Below are 19,961 nucleotides of genomic sequence, written 5' to 3'. Positions count from 1 at the left end.
GGTTATTCGATTATAATACATATCTTTGTAGAACTTTTAATATATGGTCAATATTCACATTTGTACCTTGATCTCAAATGAAGAGAACTAATAGAGACCCTTGGACTGCAGTTCAATCCATATACTTCTTTGTATATTATGAATAAAATACTTCTAAAACAGTTACTATACTTCCCCTATACCCCCCATTCTTAAAGAGGCACTTTATGCAAATCAGACATAGCATTTCCGTGACAATCGCGACAAAACACAAATCAAGTATCGCACAAACATCAGCAATGATAGCACATTTCATCAAAGTCTATAATTATTTATTTCTGTTTAACTTCTTTTGACTACTAAATGCTTCACTTGTGATAATGTATGCCAATGTTTTATTTGTCCAAACTGTTTAAAGAGCAATATTTTAAAAAATCCAATAAATCTTAATTTTATGCAAATCACAAAAAGGATCCAAAAAGTGTAGCCATCGCAAAAATATGCTGGAAAAATAATTTAGCATTCACTCAAAACAAGAATAGCTTAATTTTTTTAAAAAGTGTAATTGATAGAAATCAGATGATGTTTCGTGGGTAAATTCAGTAGAAAACTTAGATACCATCACTTTAAAAACAGAATATAGTTTGAAATAATAAAGAATATTTGAAATAATTTAGATTCAGCAAAAATTTCACTTTAACTTAGTAAATGAGAACGGTATCGAATTTCTTATAGGTTTCCATCACAGGCACCTGACGTTACTTATTTTTCTTTTCATAAATAAAATATACCCTTACTTAATAATAAACCAAGGTCCCCAACGGCGCCATCGAGAAAAAATATTGAGTCAGTTGTAAGTCCCTACTTACATGCACTAGATATAATTAATAACACTGTCATTATTGATGCCCTGATTGAGCGCTATCCGTGGAGAAGATTGACTTTGTTTATTTAATTAATATACGCACGTGTGTGAGAATGGGGGGGGGGGTTCAACACTAAAATTATTCCAGGGAGTGTTGAGATCAGCAATCAGCAATTTTAGGTATTGCAACAAAGTAGTGGACATTTTTATTTTTTTTTCTTGGTGACGTGCCAGATTATCCGTATACATATTGCATAAGCTAATTGATTTCATTACATATCCTTTTATCAGTGCATGTATCCCCTCCCCTTTTTCAATTAAGCATATGCCAGTTATATTTGTATATACACATGTATATATAACTGGATGGTTTGCAGTCTATTGTTTTTTGAAAACCATTCAATTACATCTAGATGATTTGTTGCTGATTTTTTTTCAAGCACCCCCCTCTTTTATTCAAGATTGTTTCATACGCAACGATCTGTATACTAGTAGATTAATACAGTATATTTTACAGGTTGATTCATAAAAAGTGTTTTATTTTTACCATTTTGCAGTTTTTTCATTTCAATAATCGAAATATTTATTAAAATTTCAAAGTAATTAAAACACCCCGCTTTAGATCCACCACAAAACTGAAAAATGCGGAATTCCCATTAGCATATTGATGTAAACTTCCGGCCCCCTTTGGCGATTTCTCTGATTGTTGAAGCAGTAGATCGAGTTTGACGAGGGATTTTTAATATTTGCAAGTGTGATGCTCTCTTCTGGCTGCAGTGTCCGTAAGTTTAGACCTCGAAAGACTGGCCAGAGAAAGAACATGGTTGCCCGGGAATTTATTTGATGGAGTTTCAGACGAAAATACAAGTGGATGTAGCAGACCTTGAAAGATTCAAGATGGCGCCTTTGGGGACCTTGGTTAATCATAAGGTAAGGGTATATATATTTTTTTATATTAAAAGAAAAATAAGAAACGTCAGGTGCCTGTGGTTTCAACTTAAAAGATTACTCAGATCAATCAACAATGATTCTATAAAGGTTTAAAAGCTTTACTTACGTCTTAAAATATTTTTTACCCATTTTTTTTTTAATTCATAGAATTTATTTTTGCTTTCACTTTTTCAGACTATGTACGATAGATTTGTTTACATTTAATACATACTTTCAAATTTTCTTCCCTGTAATTTATAGTATATACTTAATACAAATTCTCTTTGGTAAATGCTAAATACAAGTTCATTTCATAAAGCTGCAAAAGATATATGACATTCATGTATATTATGAATCTTCATTGTGAAAGCTTTATATACAAAGAGGTAAACAAAGGGGAAGGGTGGAGGAAGGAAATCATTAAAAAAAAGAAAAAAAAATGAGCACACAGGTGAATCAGTTAGTTTAAGTTTATAAAGGTATTTATTTGTTGCAATGATCCTGTGCAGGATTTGAAATTGCATCCACTAAAGGGTAATTCATTATTTTCCCATTTTTTAATGCTTTAATTGTTTGCTTTTTCTTTTTGATGAGTATATTGTACATATCTTTACATCCATTTGTGCTTTTATAAAAAATGTAAATTGAATTTGGGATAAAAGGTCAACTTTCTTTTCTTTTTTGAATATCAATACTTTTCAATATCTTTGTAACAGCTATTTTTAAACCTGTATACTCTACAAAATTAGTTTGTACATTCAGATTATTGAGGTACTCGAGGCTTACCTTAAATCTTGAAATTTTTACGTCGATTTTATTTTGCGAATTCGGGTCCAAATGGTGTTGATTAATTTTTACGTTTTAAAATTTTGTGAATTGACACTTCTTTGTTTACATTTTCTTATTGGTAATTTATTTTTAAGAAAAATATTTTTGCGAATGCAATGAACTCGCAAATTTGCTAAAAATTTATTTACAGCAAAAATTTCCAGATTTACGGTATAAATTTTTCTTCAACGTCAAACAGATCTCTAATGAAAACAAAGCCTGCATCAAAGTAAATTTTCAAAAATATAGACGAATTGTTCAGCTGGATTGGGTTGCTCAAAACTCTGGTTAAGGTTAACCGCTGGATAAATCTCTTATCCAGTGGTTAACTTTTAACCGTTGGTTAAAATTTGTTGCTCAAAATTTATCCACTGGTTAACTTTGCTATCCAGTGGCAAAATCTTGGCTAAAGTTATCCATTCCACAGAGGTTGGTTAAGTCTCTTAACCAGTGGATAAATATGTTTAAAAAATTATTATTTGTTGTAAATTTTAGGGGATAACAAAAGAAACAAAGGCTTATAGATATTGTAACCAAGAATTTAATGTTGATGAATACTTTAAAGAACATATGCATTAATATAAAGTCAAGTTGACGTGGATTTGTAGCAATATTAGGCAGGAATAACATCACAGTCAGGGATATGATAGGCTTTTATGTCTTCATCGTCAGCAGAAATGTTTTAAATTGGTTCTTTCAAGGATTAATCTGTTGACATTACAAAGAATCTTATCAAGCAGCCTTCCCTTGCTGAAAAAAAAAATTATTATTATAGGTATAGTTTAAATAAAAATAATAAATGAATAAAATTGTTTGTCATTTGCATATAGGTCTAATAATGGATATAGATAAATTGTTCTTTGGTTACCATACATCAATGTTTAAAATCAATGGAGAATTGACACCCCCCCTTCCGACACACACACACACACTCCTCTACCCCCTATTTTAAAGATCTTGCATTATGTATTTGTGTTTGAAAATAATATTAGTTATCATTTCCTTGCCGATATTTTTATCTGCTTATTTTATCAAACTACCTTTCTTGTTGACTGCTGCATTAAATTACTGCCTTAAATTAAATGCATACCATTTCCTTTGATTTTATTATCATGTTGGCAAGGTCTCGTTGAGATAAAGTGAATAAAAATATTTATATATTCAAAATTAAATCTAGCATTAAATTCTAAATATTTATCAGGCATCAGGATTTTTTTTTGTAAAGATAGACTTTATATAAGCATTGAAAATTGGGGGTACCTTTTTTTAATTTGTTGGTTTAGCCCCCTCTCCTCCACCCCCACCTACATTCAATTAGCCACTCTACTTTCACAATGCTTCCGATGCATATGTTATCAATATCTATAAATATTTTTATCTAATTTCTACATATTTTGATGCTAATATTAAGGTAGAGACCGATAGCAATCACGTGATAGAAAGAATTCGCATATTTGCACGTGCTTTTTTTCCGGATTCCGGAACGCCGTCAAATAAAAGTCTCCATTTACACATTATTGTCTATGTTACAAGATGGCCGACGAAGCGATCGAGAAATTTCCTCGACTTAGAAGACAAAGTTACCATACGTATTAAATCTTTACGGTTCTCGAAATTGAAGCATCTTCATGAGAATCAAAATAGAAGTGAGACTGAAGCCGAACATGAACATAATTTTTGGTGAAACTACTCCTTGTCCAGTGTCCGCTGCAGCACCACGTGGTTACACCGGCATCGATCTATGCCTGATGTTGTTTTCTGTATAGACATTTTAAATACCATGACCCTACAGATGTTAATTGGTATGACGGAAGAAGTAAAATTTTTGCAAAACAGATTTTTGTATGCTGTGTCCATGTCAGATACATAAGGTAAATATTAAAATTTTACGACTTTATAATATATCGATCATGACTATGGTGCTTGTTTGTTGACGCACAGGTCTGGTACAACCAGTATATTTAGCTTCAATATTACCAATAACCTTCACAGATTTTTTTCCTTCTTAAAGTAGTTTTATTTAGCTAAGAATTAAAACTTATTTCATGACCAGACTCTGACTGTAACTTCTAGAATTGAAGAATAAAACCGGACATTTCGGGTGTCAGAACATGATAAAGGCTGGATTAGTAAAAAATGTAAAGTAATCATACGTATCTGTGCCTAACACACGAGGTGGTTTTAGTTACTCAGATCAAGAAATGGAAAAACATATTTGCTTAAAGCAATATGAGCTGTATCTTTGAGAGTTTTATTTTTATGGTAAAATGTGCTATTATGATCAATTTGTATGTAATTTAAACTTTTATGATCAATGAGCCCAAAATAAAGTTTAAAAATGTTTCAGAAGAAATATTTCTGTACAACCGAATATACAGTTTTTTATAAGAAATCATTATTGTACAGGACGACAATAATTCAATTTTGCTTCAATCAAAGCTAATAAAAAAAATCCATCGCAAATATGAGCAACAGAAATTTATAAATAATTTATCTTTCTGTCATTAAATTAGTCAGGCGGGTAGCCAGCATTGAACTGAAGTGTACACAGGAAATGGTCGGGGGTCTGGGGGCCGCCCTGAGGCCCCCAGTGGGTCCAGGGCGAAGCCCTGGTGGGGGTCCAGGGGGCGAAGCCCGCGGAAGCTCCTGGATTTTACGAAATTAACACTTAGCTAAGTTATACTTCCATGGATACTTCAGGAAGAGAAGGATAATTTGATCAAATTAATTTACTAATATACATGTATTGGTATTGGAAAAAAAAGTTTCCAAGTGTGACAAGACAAAACAGAGAGGTAATTTAATATGTTATCATTGGAGTAAAAATATTTCAAAATATAAACGAGGGTGTGAGTCTTTTGAAAACCTTTATATTCTGATAGCTTAAACAATGTGAGAGTACTTAAATTCTATAAATTGGTAACATCAGTAAAAGAAGATATTCAAATGATCTATATTTTTTTACTTTGTTCAGTAATTTGAATTTCGCCATTTTTTTTATTTTTTTATTTTTTTAAATTCTTTTTTTTGTTTATCGATATTAATTCATTACTTCAACGGAAATTCTTGTATAGTCGTCCGAGACCCTTGTAACTTTTTCTTTAGATCAATGTCACTTAGATCGGTTTCCTTCATCAAATATATGTATTTGTCCGAATAATCAGGATTACGCAAATTAACAGTTGAAAATGTTGGTTCAACAATATTTTCTTACTCAAGAAGTGTGGAATTCATTCCATAAAAGACTGGATTTTAACAAAATTCTGCACAAAAAAAATTGAATAGGAACAGTAAGACGTAAAATAATTTGCAAGACAGATACTGCCCCTTTTTCTCCGAATAAATATCTCTCTTTTTTAAATTTTTTTCTGTCTTTTCTTTTCTTTCTTCCTTTTTTTTTTTTTGAAAATAATGTGTACGCAAATGTCAAACATGCAGCTCATATTGCTTTAAATTGTTCAAATGCAGAAATGTATAAACTTTCTCTGCTTTCGATGGCAGATGCTTTTTTATTATCATAACCCCTTTTATAATTGATAGTGGATATTTACTTGTAAATCTTTTGTATTTTAAAATAACAAGCAAATTGTAAAAAGTTGCATTGAAAAAAAAGAAACAACTAATTTTTTTTGTTTTCCCTTATGTAATTGTTTTATGCTCAAAAGGGCCCTGATTATAAACAGATATCATATTCATAGATTATAAAAGAAATATTTAATACTACAGGTGAAGCAAGCTATGAACTAGACAGTGTATTCAGCTTTCTTTGCTGAAATAATGTGACCAAATCAAGTGTCACCTGGAAAGAGGAATATATCAAGGATGTCTTTTACATTTACTCCAAAATAGCCATTGCTTTGTTTTTTTTTTCTTTCAATTTACACTTGCACATGTATCAGGGAAAATCCAGAGTTTTTTTCAAGGGGGTGGTAAAAAGAGGTGTTTTATAATACATGTATAAAAAAAATTTAAATTTATGATTTTTAGTCCTTGTATTTTTTATTTAAACACCATAATGTACATACAGCATTAATTATTGTATACATAAAGAAGCATTTTCTTAAGTCAATAATTTCTCAAAGATCATACTAATATTTCAGGAAAGTTCAAGCCAGATCTGCTATAGCAAACTGAACATAAAGTGGCATATTTGTGTGTCAGGAAACAAGGAACATGTAATGCTGGACTGATCGAGAATCGAAACGGGGATCCCTGCATCACCACTTACATGTAGGTGTTCTATTGACTTAAATACATGTATGGTTTAATATTTGTGTATAAACATATAAAAAGTCATGTTGTAAATTGAATTCAATTAATCAAGTATTTTAATTCCACATATAATAGTTAGGTTGCTAGTTGTATACTTGTATATGCTTTGATGTGTCACTGAAAGGTACATGTTGTTTTTTATTTCCACAAAAACTTGATCCTTTAGTATTACATGTAACTCTTGAACAGTTTGTGCTGAGTCTTTGTATTTCACGCTTATTTTTTTCCTTTAACCCCATGGTCTTGGCCTTAGAGTGTAGCCTATATTTAGAAACTAAAATATTTTATCTTTATCCTTATATACTAGTTTGTTTGATTAAGACAATTCATTAATAATTTCCTTGGGAGCAAAAGTGCCCAGATAATGAGGCTGATTTTATATGCATTCAATTTAAAAAAATACATGATATTATATAAATAAGGTATCCCAAAAGTGTTTTATATTCATATAGACATAGTCATAATATATTTGCAATGTAAGAAAGAAGTAAAACATGTATTTTCATTCTCATTGTATTAAAATATTTTGATCTTTTCAGAAAAAGAACTACATGTACCAGAAGGAGACAGTAAAGAGGAACGGACATATCACACCATAAGACGTGCTTCAAAATCTGAATATACAGAATGAATTTTGCTTACTGCAGATCCTTCTGAAAGAACACGTTTGTTGTATTGACATAAAAACAACTGAATTGTCAGGATCCTTGAACATGACGCATTTGGCTGCATATGATGGCAATTAAAAATGCATACGAGTTTACATTGATCTTTGTTAGCTAATAAGACAAAAAGCAAAATAGCAAGTTTACCTATTACCGTACATGTACTGAATGTATTCACTTTATTTTTTTTTGAACTACATCATCAGTTTAAAAAATGTACAGTAGCACATGTATACAGTTTATGGTGGGATTCCTCTAACTTTCATGAATCTGTTTGCAAAATCTGTACTTTAAAGTTTCAAATTATTACCTCTAATACAATGTCTGTGTTTTTTTTTTATAATTACATGATTTTTGTATGTATGTAATGATAACCAAATCACCCAATTTTCCCGCATTTTTTACCATGTATTTAGCTTTTTTTTTTTTTAACATGCTTAAGTGTATTTATATCTGACAACTGATGACCAGGCAGTCTTCATTTAACAGTGTAATTCATAACACATTTTAGCTGAATATTTTTAAAACAAGGATATCATGTTGTGGATTGATTCTGTGTTCAAAATTTCATTATCACTGGGTTTTCTTATTTATGTTGTACATGTGTACATGTATTTGGAATAAAAAAGGAATTGTTGAAAGAAAAGTGAAATTAATCATGCTATTTTTGTCAAAGGAAGATAAAAAAAACCAGTTTACTTATGCACAGAATTAGTCAAAACATATTTTTATTGATAATTCATCCCAGAATCATATGTATAATAAATCTACAAAGTCAATTTGAATGGTATCAAGGAAAGATCTTATCTTTTTTAATATTAGTGCAAAAAGGTCAAGGAGGGCAACGTAAGTACAGGTGTACTTGTATAAATTGTTTTCTGTGATATAGAATGTAATTTAGAAGAATAATACTTGGAATTTAACTCATTTTCTTTGAAATACTTTGATTAAATATTCTATCTATTAAGGTCAGTTTGAACGATATAAGGAAAACTTATCTTTTTTAATTTAAGTGCAAAACGGTCAACCAGGGCAACATGTGTCTAGGTGTACATGTATAAATTGTTTTTATGATACAAAATGTAATTTAGAAGAATGTTACAATGAATTTATTAATTTTCTTTGAAATATTTTGATAAATTCTTGATAATCTCTCTTAGTCACCATATTCTTCAAAATTGCAACCTTCTAAAGGAAGGGGGTAGGGTAGGGTATAAGATAATAAACTTGTTCCAGGTTGAATTTAAACCCCATTATGTAGTATGATTTTTTTCTAAAATTTAAGACACTTATAGGCTATCTATAATATGCAATAAAAAAAGAAATTTGATGGGTAATTTTTTCACAGTGGAAGCAGAAGTGTGAGACTTTGTGCAAGGAATAGGCAATATTTTAACCTAATTTGACCATGCATCTTGGTAAATGTAACTCTGTTTTTCGCTAACAATGCTTGATAAATTTAAGATTGATGTCAAATATTAATCAATACAGACAGATGTTTGAATTCATATAAGACAAATGATAATTGATATACCAATAAAAAAATTACAGCCCTTTTCATATCATATTCTTATATTATTTTACCCTGCTTTTTCAGCCCTTCCGTGCTTGATTAAGGCTATATTAAAATTGTCAAATTTCTCTAAAACTAGCCCGATGACCTGCCCTGAATTTTTTATATGATTTAGAACAAGGACTCAACACAAACATATAAAAAATTCAGAAAAATTCAATGGGTAGTTTTTTTGTTGACAAGCTATCAATCTCTACCTTAAAAGGTGATGTATTTATAAAATACACTTGGGATAATGAATTTTAGTTACACTGCAAATTTTAATTGTACGGAGCGAAATGCATTAGTGACGAACTCGCTATATCTACTTGCATATTCGACCATGACCTTTCTGTAATAATAAAAAAAAATGCTACCCACTTTCAGACAGTGTGAGTGCATTGTAATGCAGGATTACATAAATGTGATGAAAGTAATTTCTTGTTTGGAAATATTTGACAAACGGGAAACCACTGGACTGAGATCTTTCTGTCAAGGTATGTATAAAAGCGATAATACAAAGTGCGAATTTCCTCGAATAATAGCAGACGACATTTACATGGTGTAAACAGTAAAGGTGTCCTGACTCCAATCAGTTATTATTTAGGTATGAACCGATACAATTTGATGTACTTGCCTCGTAATAATCACGTCTTGAATAGGTATTGTCTTTAAAATATTTTCTGTAAAAACTAAGATAACAGCTTAAAGACCATCTAGGTTTCTGCAATCATTCTATCTATCTTACCTGTGGTGCTAATCCTTTCCCATTCTATGTGTTTACAGTTAATGCATCCTCCACTTGAATTTTCAGCAAAGAATAATCCGAGCTGACTTGTGTTTTCCTCACTTTTTGCGACAAAAGCGTTTGTTTAGTTTTGATACTCTTACATGTCGATATTTTTCCACTTAGAACTCCACATACGGTTGTAACGTACGTTAAAACGTCTCACTATTTACTTATTTGATATTTAGGCCTACCATGGTAGCCATTTTTTTTTTTGGTTGACAACTGGATAAGTGTAATGCATTGTGTGATACTAGCCAGTGGTTAACTCACTTAACCTGTGGTTAGTTAACCAGAGGCTAATTTTATTTTGAGCAACAAATATTTGACCAGTAGTTAGTTACCCAGTGGATATAATATTAAACCAATGGCTAACTTATCCAGTGGACAAATTTAACCAGTGTTTTGAGCAACTCAGTCCTGAAGTTTGAGTAAAGGTCTAAATCTCAATCCCTTCATCGGCATACGGTGACGTCTCAATATGAGAGAAAAATTCTCGAGAGGGATGTTAAACAACAGCGGTCAATCAATCAACCTACTGACTATTTTTTATGCAATGCTCGTACATGTATCTGACCTTCAAAACAAGTTATATTTAGCCTAATTTAGGCACAGACTTTTATCATCACTTGAAACTGAGATGCTAAAAGTAATCATTTCAAAACAGATAACATTACAATGTTTCCCAGCGTCAAAATACATGCACGAGACCTTATTATAGCACAGACCTAATAATGATTAGTTTATTATGTCACCTTTCTTTGGTTTCATAAAAGGTAGTTGCCGGACAAAAAGTGTTCAATATTTTTCAAATCTTATGACGAGGAATTCTCAAGCAAATCAGCGTTTATCATGGACCAATCCTTTTCAATCAAATAACCTCTATTAGTACGCAATTTTTATAATAAAGAAGTCGTTAAATTAGAAATAATAATATTTCTACAAGCATTATTTATTCCTGTATCGATTTTAAGAAATGCAATAATGTTACAAAAAAAAAAGAATTTATGAATGAAATTCGTATCGGAGAAATATAAAGATAAATGTTTTTTTTTATATAGGAATATTTACAAGGTTAAAGTTTTGATGGACATTGAATTTTTAACAGGACGTCCCGATAATGATGAATGAAATAATGATTGCTTTTTCAAGGTCAGATACCAAACACGCAATAGAATCTCCAAAAAATATAAATGCACCTATAATTATTTAAGTTTTACTTGTCAAACACTAATATTATACTGAAATAACTATAATTGTCAATGAAGTATAGAATATTATTGATATGAAAACTTGGATATTGAGATGTTACCTGCCGAGAGAGGATTTGGGAATGCAGTTTGTCCGTATAAATACTCCGGGACTATGCAGGTCACAACACAAAAAATTCCCAGACATCAATTTCTACGGCAAGGTAAGAGAAAAACTTTATTTTAGAGGTGTCACTTAAATAACTAATAATTAACTATGTTTGATTAAAAGTCATTTATCGTTCATCTTAAACATTTTTGTCTTACCAATATGAAAATAATTGTTGTCAAGTTATATTCAAGATAATAAGTATTTAATCTTTAATCTTACCGGTAGTCAGTCCCTTTTCCAAAGAGCACAGGGGGAAAATATGATAAAGGAACGAAATAAAAACGCAAAATATAACTTCATAACCAAAAACTTATCAGAATATTCCATAATTGTCACAAAAAATCATCATTGTATTTGAAGACTTGAAAATTCAGTAGACTTAGGGTAATAACAATATATTGATTTAGAAATGATAGCAATATAAATACCCTAAAACGTTAGAAATAATACGGATTTTATAATAAACCGGTTCCGTGCATTAAAATTTATTCGAAAATAAGCCTGTGTTGAAAATAAGCTAGTCTTGACAATGTCATTTAGGAAGGAAGTCAAACTAAAATGTGTTACTATTTAAAACCTTATCCCTTAGCTTATATTCTCTATTCTAACCTTTTTCAGTATATCTAGCAGTCGTTATTGCTAAAAGCTCAGTTTTAAATAGGGAAATAAAGACACTGGCGCATTTAACTCTTGCAGAAGTTTACCCGGATATATTAATTTTAGAAACTGTGAAACAAGTTATTCTCAAAATATCAATTTCAATTTATTGTATTGATAATAAGCTGTGATAATGCTCTCATCGCTTACCAGAATTTTTGTACTGATAATAAGCCGCGATAAGGAAAAAAAAAAGGTTTGATAATAAGTCCCTCCCCCCACTTTCTAACCAAACCTTAAAATAAGTCGCGGCTTATTTTCAAGGTTTTAGGGTATACGTCTGCATAGACAGCCTAGGTTAAAAAAAAAATATTAACATTTTTTTTCTTTACAATAAGCAGTACATCCTCATTGAAATAAGCAAACAAACCGATTCGCTTTTTAGTCTGAAATGTTCACATGTTGTTATTTCTATACAGTAGTGGCTGCAACGTAATTGTCGACTAACTTTTCCTCTAGTATCGTTCCTGTAATGCGCTTGATCTTTTGTGTAAAATGATAGTTCGTGTAATTAACCTTTTGTAAATAACCTTGCAGCAACTATATAAATGTTTGTCAGCAGAATGAACGCAAAAAGTCTACATACTTTTTTACACTAACGTAGCTTTTTTCAAAAAAAAGAAAGTGTATAAAATGTTATGACATGTATTAATCAAAAGATTAAAAAAATCACGGTTTAAAGCTTAAGCTTATCATTTGCTATCTAATAATTAAAATTATTAGATAGCAAATGATAGAATAAACGTTTAAATAGTTCTAACGAAGACATGGGTTCTTTACATAATTGTGAAAAGGGTAATGATATGGAATATAATATAACAACAGTAAACGATTTGTTACTCTTGACTACAAACGCATGTGCAAAAAAAACTATTAAGATAATCATGCAATCATTGTTTATGCTGAGAATTTAAAATATATTGTAAACTAAATTGTATTTATAAGTTGTGTATTATTTTGAATACAATTTAGCACAGATATACAAACAATATTTTTCTTTTGGAAGAGACTTAATTACATATCGCATTAGTTTAGAATTACAATTTTTTATCCTACGAACTGGAAAATGAAATAGACTTGGAAATATAAGTAATATTAAAAAAAAAAACCAAAAAACAAAAAAGACAATCACACTTAGTAAAGCTTAACAGGTGAAAACAAATTTCAGAATATGTTATCTTGGTGCTTAAAGTGCAATATGAAGATAAGAAAACTTTGCAATTTTTAATTTTATTTTGTTTACAATAAACATCTACCACTTGAAACTTTTTAACATATTTACATGTGCATCATTTTAGACAGGAGTATTCAATAAAATGAACAAAATTGTTTATTCGGATATTAATTCTTCTTAAATATACAAATATGAAATACTTTTATTAAGAAAACATAGCAAATGAAGGAAAAATCATTTTATCTAATCACTTAACAACTTTTTTGAACGCAACTTATGCAAGAACAATGAAGATAATTCATATCAAATTAAACTGTGAATTTTCAACAATTATTCAGCTGCATGTTAGTGATTTTAGTTTTTAGTGTGTTTAATATATGCAGAATGATAAAATAAAGTGGTGGAGATGTGCACACATGCATATATATACTGGGACCTTTAAGATCAAATATATACATACCCCGATATTACACGTATATTATTAAAATTCCGGTTTAGAAAAAAGAATTCTGTGTTTTTTCTTCTCTAATTAGGTTATTTATGTATCAAAGGTACAAATCATGTTTATCAATGCTTATTATTTCTTTCTACGGGCTTCGTGATGACTCCTAGCATATCAATCTTCCTTTATGTCTGGTCTTGTCCACGGTATCTATGGAGATTGTACAAAGGGGAACAACCATGCCTCTGCTGCAGAGAATGTAAATAAACAAGACACAAATACTGTCACGGTCTTCCCAACAGCAACAAAAACAAAGGGAAAAACAATATTAAAACAACCGAAATTAACAAGACGATTCTGTCATGATAATCATCTGGGCAACAAAAGCAAAGAGAGAAACAGACAAAAAAAAAAAAAAACATGACACAAGCGCTGTCAATCGTCTCCCCGGTAACAAAAAACAAATGAGAAACAAACAAAACAAATAGCTCTATTGTTTTCTGAAAAAAAATTCAATAAGCATTCTCGACATAAATTAACAAGCTTTGTATTTTTTAAAGAAATATGAGCTGCATCTTTTTTAAAGAGTTTTTAAAAAATTTTAAATAACTATTTTAATGACAGAAAAAAGAATATTTATGAAATGTTGTTAATCATATTTGCAATGTAATAACTATTGATTAGCTTTGATTGAATCAAAATTACGTTAATGTCGTCCTGTATAATAATGATTTCCCAGATAGCAGAGTGTTATTGGACCTTTGTTGGGCCAACAATGCTCCTTATGTTGGGCCACCGTATGCATTCAACATTGAGCCATCGGTAATTTGCTCATCGGCCCTTAATCAAACCAACTTGTTGGCTTATTGTTGGGTCAATGTAACAGTTAATATTGGGCCACTGTTGGGCCAATGTATTTTTTTCAATGTTGGGCAAACGTCAGTTTTGTACAGTTGGGCCATTGTAAGCAATTAATGTTGGGCCAACGGTAAATTGCTCATCGGCCCTCAATCAAACCAACTTGTTGGCTTTTTGTTAGGCCAATGTAACAGTTAATATTGGGCCACTGTTGGGCCAATGCACTTTTTTCAATGTTGGGCACACGTCATTTTTGTACAGTTGGGTCATTGTAAGCAATAAATGTTGGGCCAACGGTAAATTGCTCATCAGCCCTTAATCAGATCAACTTGTTTGCTTTTTGTTGTACCAACGAACGGATATTATTGAGCCATTGTTGGGCCACTTATTCTTTCAATATTAGGAAAACAATTTTTTTATCGCCAACGTTGGTTTGTATATTATTGGCTCTCATCATGAAAACTCATTTGCTCTTCACTGCTGGCCATTTGTCCTCAAAATTGACAAACAAATATATACAATAAGGTTGTACTAGTTTTGTAGCACATGTACAGTTTAATGGTAAAAGTCCTTTAATACTATCTATATATGTTATATATGCTACATTAATAGTTTAATACATGTTCTCAATATCTCATAGAATTGCCATCAACAAGTATTGCATTGTAAGTAGCTCTACATTAATTAAAAAAAATGAAGAAAAAGAAATCAAAATATAAAATTAAATTATAACATACTATAATTTTATTGCTCAGTGCATGAAAAAAACATTAATAAAGAACTAAAAGTTGGTGCTCACTTCAAGCTATACATGTAGGGTTACATGACTGTATACTCCCTCTCTGCTGTAAATTTATGCACAAGTTAAGTAAAGTACAGGTATCAATGAACACGTCTAACAAATAATCAACCCCCCCCCCCTGTTCTTAAAATAATACTAAAATGAATCCTGTCATTTTGATTACTTACACAAAAATGTTTCTGGCATTTACATCGTGTTTGTAACCGATAAACAGACACAGAAATTGGGTAGAACTACAGGTACATGTATGTCACACTATATTACAGAGAAAAAGTTAGGCACTGTCACATTCAATCTGACCCCTCTCCTTAGTCTCTTCTTCTCTCTCCCGAGTCTCCTCCTACCCCTTCTTTTCTTCTCTGTCTATTTCTTCCCCCCCCCCATCTCTGTCCATGGCATACATTAGCTATTCTTTGATTGTGTTCTCAATGTCTTTTTAGAATCTCCAGTAGCACTTAAATTGTAGTATTTGGTACTTAATACATTTGTTACTTTTTCAGTAAAGAGTAGACATACGATTAAAACAAGAACATCACTATATGTTAAAGCTGTCAATTAAGGGAAAACCGTCTTTTCTATTTCATGGTGTGATAAAGTGATAAGCATGCGTGATGAAGGCATTTATGCATACCATTTCTACGCTTGATCATCATCATCACAACGATTTTGATTCAATGTTCCCCCATATAAAATACATGTATTGAAAATTTGTCGTTACACTGAACATATTTGAAATGAAAGAACCCAATCTATGTTTAGTACTGAATTGATTTTGTTTTAACTTCAACAAGTTCAACATTTTCAAAATGTTTGATCATGTACTCGACGTTAAGTGTTTATAAGTAAATTATGTGGTAGACTTCTGAAATGCATTCTACTAGACACAAATTTCAATCTAAATAAGGGGCAAATTATTTATTGTTTTAACTGTATCAAAACACGTTTGTTATTTTATGCTTTCATTCATTTTTTTGGTATCGAAACAAAAAAATTAATCACTGATAATTTTGTTTTGTTTTGATAAATTATAAGAATTTTAGATTTATTTTAGCTAGCTTGTATTTTCAAGTAGGATTGGTTGTAGATTTATATCTGATTGTAGAGACGATCAGATTTGTTAATATACAGATTTGTAACAATTAAATGATTATACACATTGGCCCAATGTTGGTCCAATATATCGGACCACCATTGGGCCAAGGAGCTAAATGACAATGGGCCAACGTCATTTGCCAACATCGGCCCAATGTTCTTGTTGAGGTTTTCTCAACATGTTGCATTCATTGGGCCAACGTTGGCGCAGCGTTGGGCCAATATCTGTAGAAATAACACTCTACATTGGGCCAACGTTAGCCCAAAATATCGGGCTAACATTGGGCCGATGAGCAAACTTAAATTGGGTCAATGTCATTTGCCAACATTGGCCCGATATAACCGATTACATTTTCCCAACGTTGGCCCAATATTAGCATGCTATCTGGGACAGTACTGACCCAACAGCACCTGGCCTCTTCACTTCCCCGTGTCTGATTTACACAGATTTGTACATGATATCGTTTAAAAACAAAACGTTAATTCAGCTGTGCCGAGGCAAACATATTATAAATACTCACAAAGTGGATACAGATATGCAAGGTATCAGTCTCATTACGCTCGCTTGTGTCATATTAAAAATGGCGCGGATATTACAAGTAGCCCGGTTGTTGTCTACCCATGATGCATGGATTCATGGTATATTGGGCCAACGTAGGGCCGATGCCAATCCCCAAACAAACATTTTCTCTCATGATAATAGTTTTATGATATAATGCCAACAGTTTGCCCAACATTAGCGCACCATTATACATACTCAGTAACTAACTATTAATAATCCATGTTGGGCCATCGTTGGCCCAATCAAGGTAACCCAACATAGATAATAGAACTATAAAGTAAGATTGGGCCAACGATGTTCTGCTATCTGGGAATTATTGCAAATAAATAAGTATACACACAAACCAAAAAATAGAATAAAACACTCTTTGGTGCTGTGATCACTTAAGTGCAAAGTTAAAATGTTGAAAATATATCTAAACAAAAGCAGGCATCCAATGATAAGCATGGACAAAGAAAGTCCTCTTAATTATTTCAGAATGTGCCAATGTTGTCCCAACGTAAAGCTCAGCAGCTAATTATAAAATTAACACCATCAATAAGCTGGCAGTATAATAATTGGACCAACGTTGGCCCAGTATAAATATCCCATCTTTAAAACACCTAAACAAAATAACACTTGTGTGTATTACAAACATTGTGCCAACGTTGGGCCAACATAATACTACCAACTTGATAAAACATTTTCTTTAAGGGTGTATTAGAAACATCCGGCCGACGTTGGTCCAACATACTATTTCAACTTGATAATGATAAGGCACTTTCTTTAAGGTGTATTACAAACAATGGGCCAACAATGGTCCAACATAATACTACCAACTTAATAAAACATTTTTTAAGGGTGTATTAGAAACATCGGGCCAACGTTGGGGAAACATTCTACTTCCAACTTGATAAGGCAATTTCTTTAAGGGTGTATTACAAACATTGTGCCAACGTACTACTACAAACCGCAGGTACTTGTGGATAGGAACCCCCCCCCCATATTCAACCCCGGGGCTTATTGGTCATTTTTTTTCAAAAATTATATTTATTACACTTATTCATCATGTGCACAATATGAAAAAATCGTCAAAACCCCAAAACAATCGCTCCACAAAAAAAATACCTCACTATACATTATAAGGGAGAAAGGTATGCCACTCCGGTCTCAAATTTCCCTAAGTAAAAGCAACGGAAGTGCATAGAGAATATATGATAAAACCCGAGAGAGATTATTACGTCATACAAAACTCTCTCGGACGTTATCCTAAAAAGTAATACATTCTCTATGCATTTCCGTTGCGATTACCTGGGGGAAATTTCAAAGTTCTGACTGGAAAACTGTTTAAGGAGATAATCAGATATTATGGGATTCTTACGAGATGCAGAGTTAATCCGATAGCATGCACTAAGACAGAAATATATGCAGAGACGATGTGAATCGACTTTTTAGGTTGAAATAAAATAAATACATGTTTTTAAACCCAAAGACCAGTGTGGGTACAACGTAAACAAACCGGAGTGGCATACCTTTCTCCCTTATAATGTATAGTGGGTATTTTTTGTAGAGCGATTGTTTTGGGATTTTGACATTTTTTTCATATTGTACACATGATGAATAAGTGTAATAAATATAATTTTTGAAAAAAAATCCAATAAGCCCAAGGGGTTCAATATTGGGGGGGGGGGGTCCTGTCCACAAGTACCTGTGCTACAGACTTGATAAGACACATTCTTTCAGGGTCTATTACAAACATCGGGCCAACATGGGGCCAACATACTACTACCAACTTGTAAATATACTTTCTTTAAGGGTCTATTACAAACAATGGTCCAACGCTGGGCCAACACCAGGATCCTTCCTTCCTTGGAAACTAAAGTGAATGGAAGTTGCTTACGTTGGACCAACGTTGGGCCAACATAGGAATTCCGTCATGGTCGACAAAGTTGAATTGGAAACATTGGTCCAACGTTGTTCCTCCAACACCAATCATACTACCTTTAACAAATGTTGGCCAAACATAGTCATGCTATCTGGGTTCTAATATTATTCTGTGCATGTATATTGGATTGTATAAAAAAATTTCTTCTGAAACAATTTAATGCTTTTTTTTTAGTTTAATTAATCAGAAAGGTTTATAATAATAACACATTTTGAAAGCAAAATAAAATTTTCAAAAACAAAGTCATACATGTATTGATTGAAGTGAAACTATTATATATTTATCTATAAAATCATAAATGCTGAAGAACGTTTTACATCGATTTTTTTGCTCTCTTTAGATTCATTAGAAGTATTCCAGGTGTAGTTACTTACAACAAAGTTCGTGTTGAGAGTCAAATGCCCATTGCGCATGGACTCAATTTAACACTATAGTACGTAGTTTTCACTTAAAATTGCAAGATCCTATATTTTTTTTTACATTCGCATATACGAGTATAAAAAAATAGAAAAAAAAATGTAATTAAAAGCTTTAAAAACAGCAAAATAAAGCATTTGACCATGAAAACAAATTGATAATGTTTATCAGATTTCTTCTTTCATTCACTAAGTCTGATAAAATTTATTTGTGTTTGTTTCAGCGGGAGATGAAAGAAGTACACCTTACTAGAGCGTTGAGAGGATTTCTATGCTTAATCAATGGATTTATTTTTAGCAAACTATAATGATCGTATACAATTTAATATTATTTTTTAATTTTCAGAAACGGTTTGTCACGTGCAGCTTGAAAGGACAATTTCCTTATCAATTTTTGATACGTACTTTGGGATTCCAAATTAAATTGATATGTGTGATATATATACATACCATATAAGAATTGTAAATGAAATTAAAATTATTAGATTAAAAAAAAAACGATTTTTCTCATTTCTTGAGTATTTGTGTTCAAAAATATTGCATCAATTTTTTTTCAAAATCAGAAGTCTCCGTCAAGACTGAAGCTCCACTGGTTTGTACTTAATAGCCATTGGAAACTTTGTAACTATATAGCTACTTATAGGTTTAAATAGAAAAAAATGATCCTTGAAAGTGTCTTCTTGTGGGGCGTATTCTGTGCCAAATTATATTGAAATCTAACTAAAATTTGGAAGAAGTAACTAAAGAAAATTATACTTTAAATAATATCGGCAACCCTTTTCATCGAAATCAGA

General features: G+C 31.5%; 1 long non-coding RNA gene across 1 annotated transcript; it reads left to right on the top strand.

The window, feature by feature from the left end:
• Positions 1-4,074: 4,074 nt before the first annotated feature.
• On the top strand, positions 4,075-8,504 carry LOC134248092 (uncharacterized). Its single transcript, XR_009987973.1, has 3 exons — positions 4,075-4,473; positions 6,703-6,832; positions 7,414-8,504. It is a non-coding gene; the product is annotated as an uncharacterized LOC134248092 (long non-coding RNA).
• The last annotated feature ends 11,457 nt before the right edge of the window (positions 8,505-19,961 follow it).

The sequence above is a fragment of the Saccostrea cucullata genome, unplaced genomic scaffold (genome assembly GCF_032062105.1).
Source record: "Saccostrea cucullata isolate Sc308-1 unplaced genomic scaffold, CSIRO_AGI_Scuc_v1 ctg1897, whole genome shotgun sequence".
Classification (NCBI taxonomy): Eukaryota; Metazoa; Mollusca; class Bivalvia; order Ostreida; family Ostreidae; genus Saccostrea; species Saccostrea cuccullata.
Note: the sequence above shows the minus strand (reverse complement) of the source record. Positions and strands in the feature narration are given on the sequence as shown.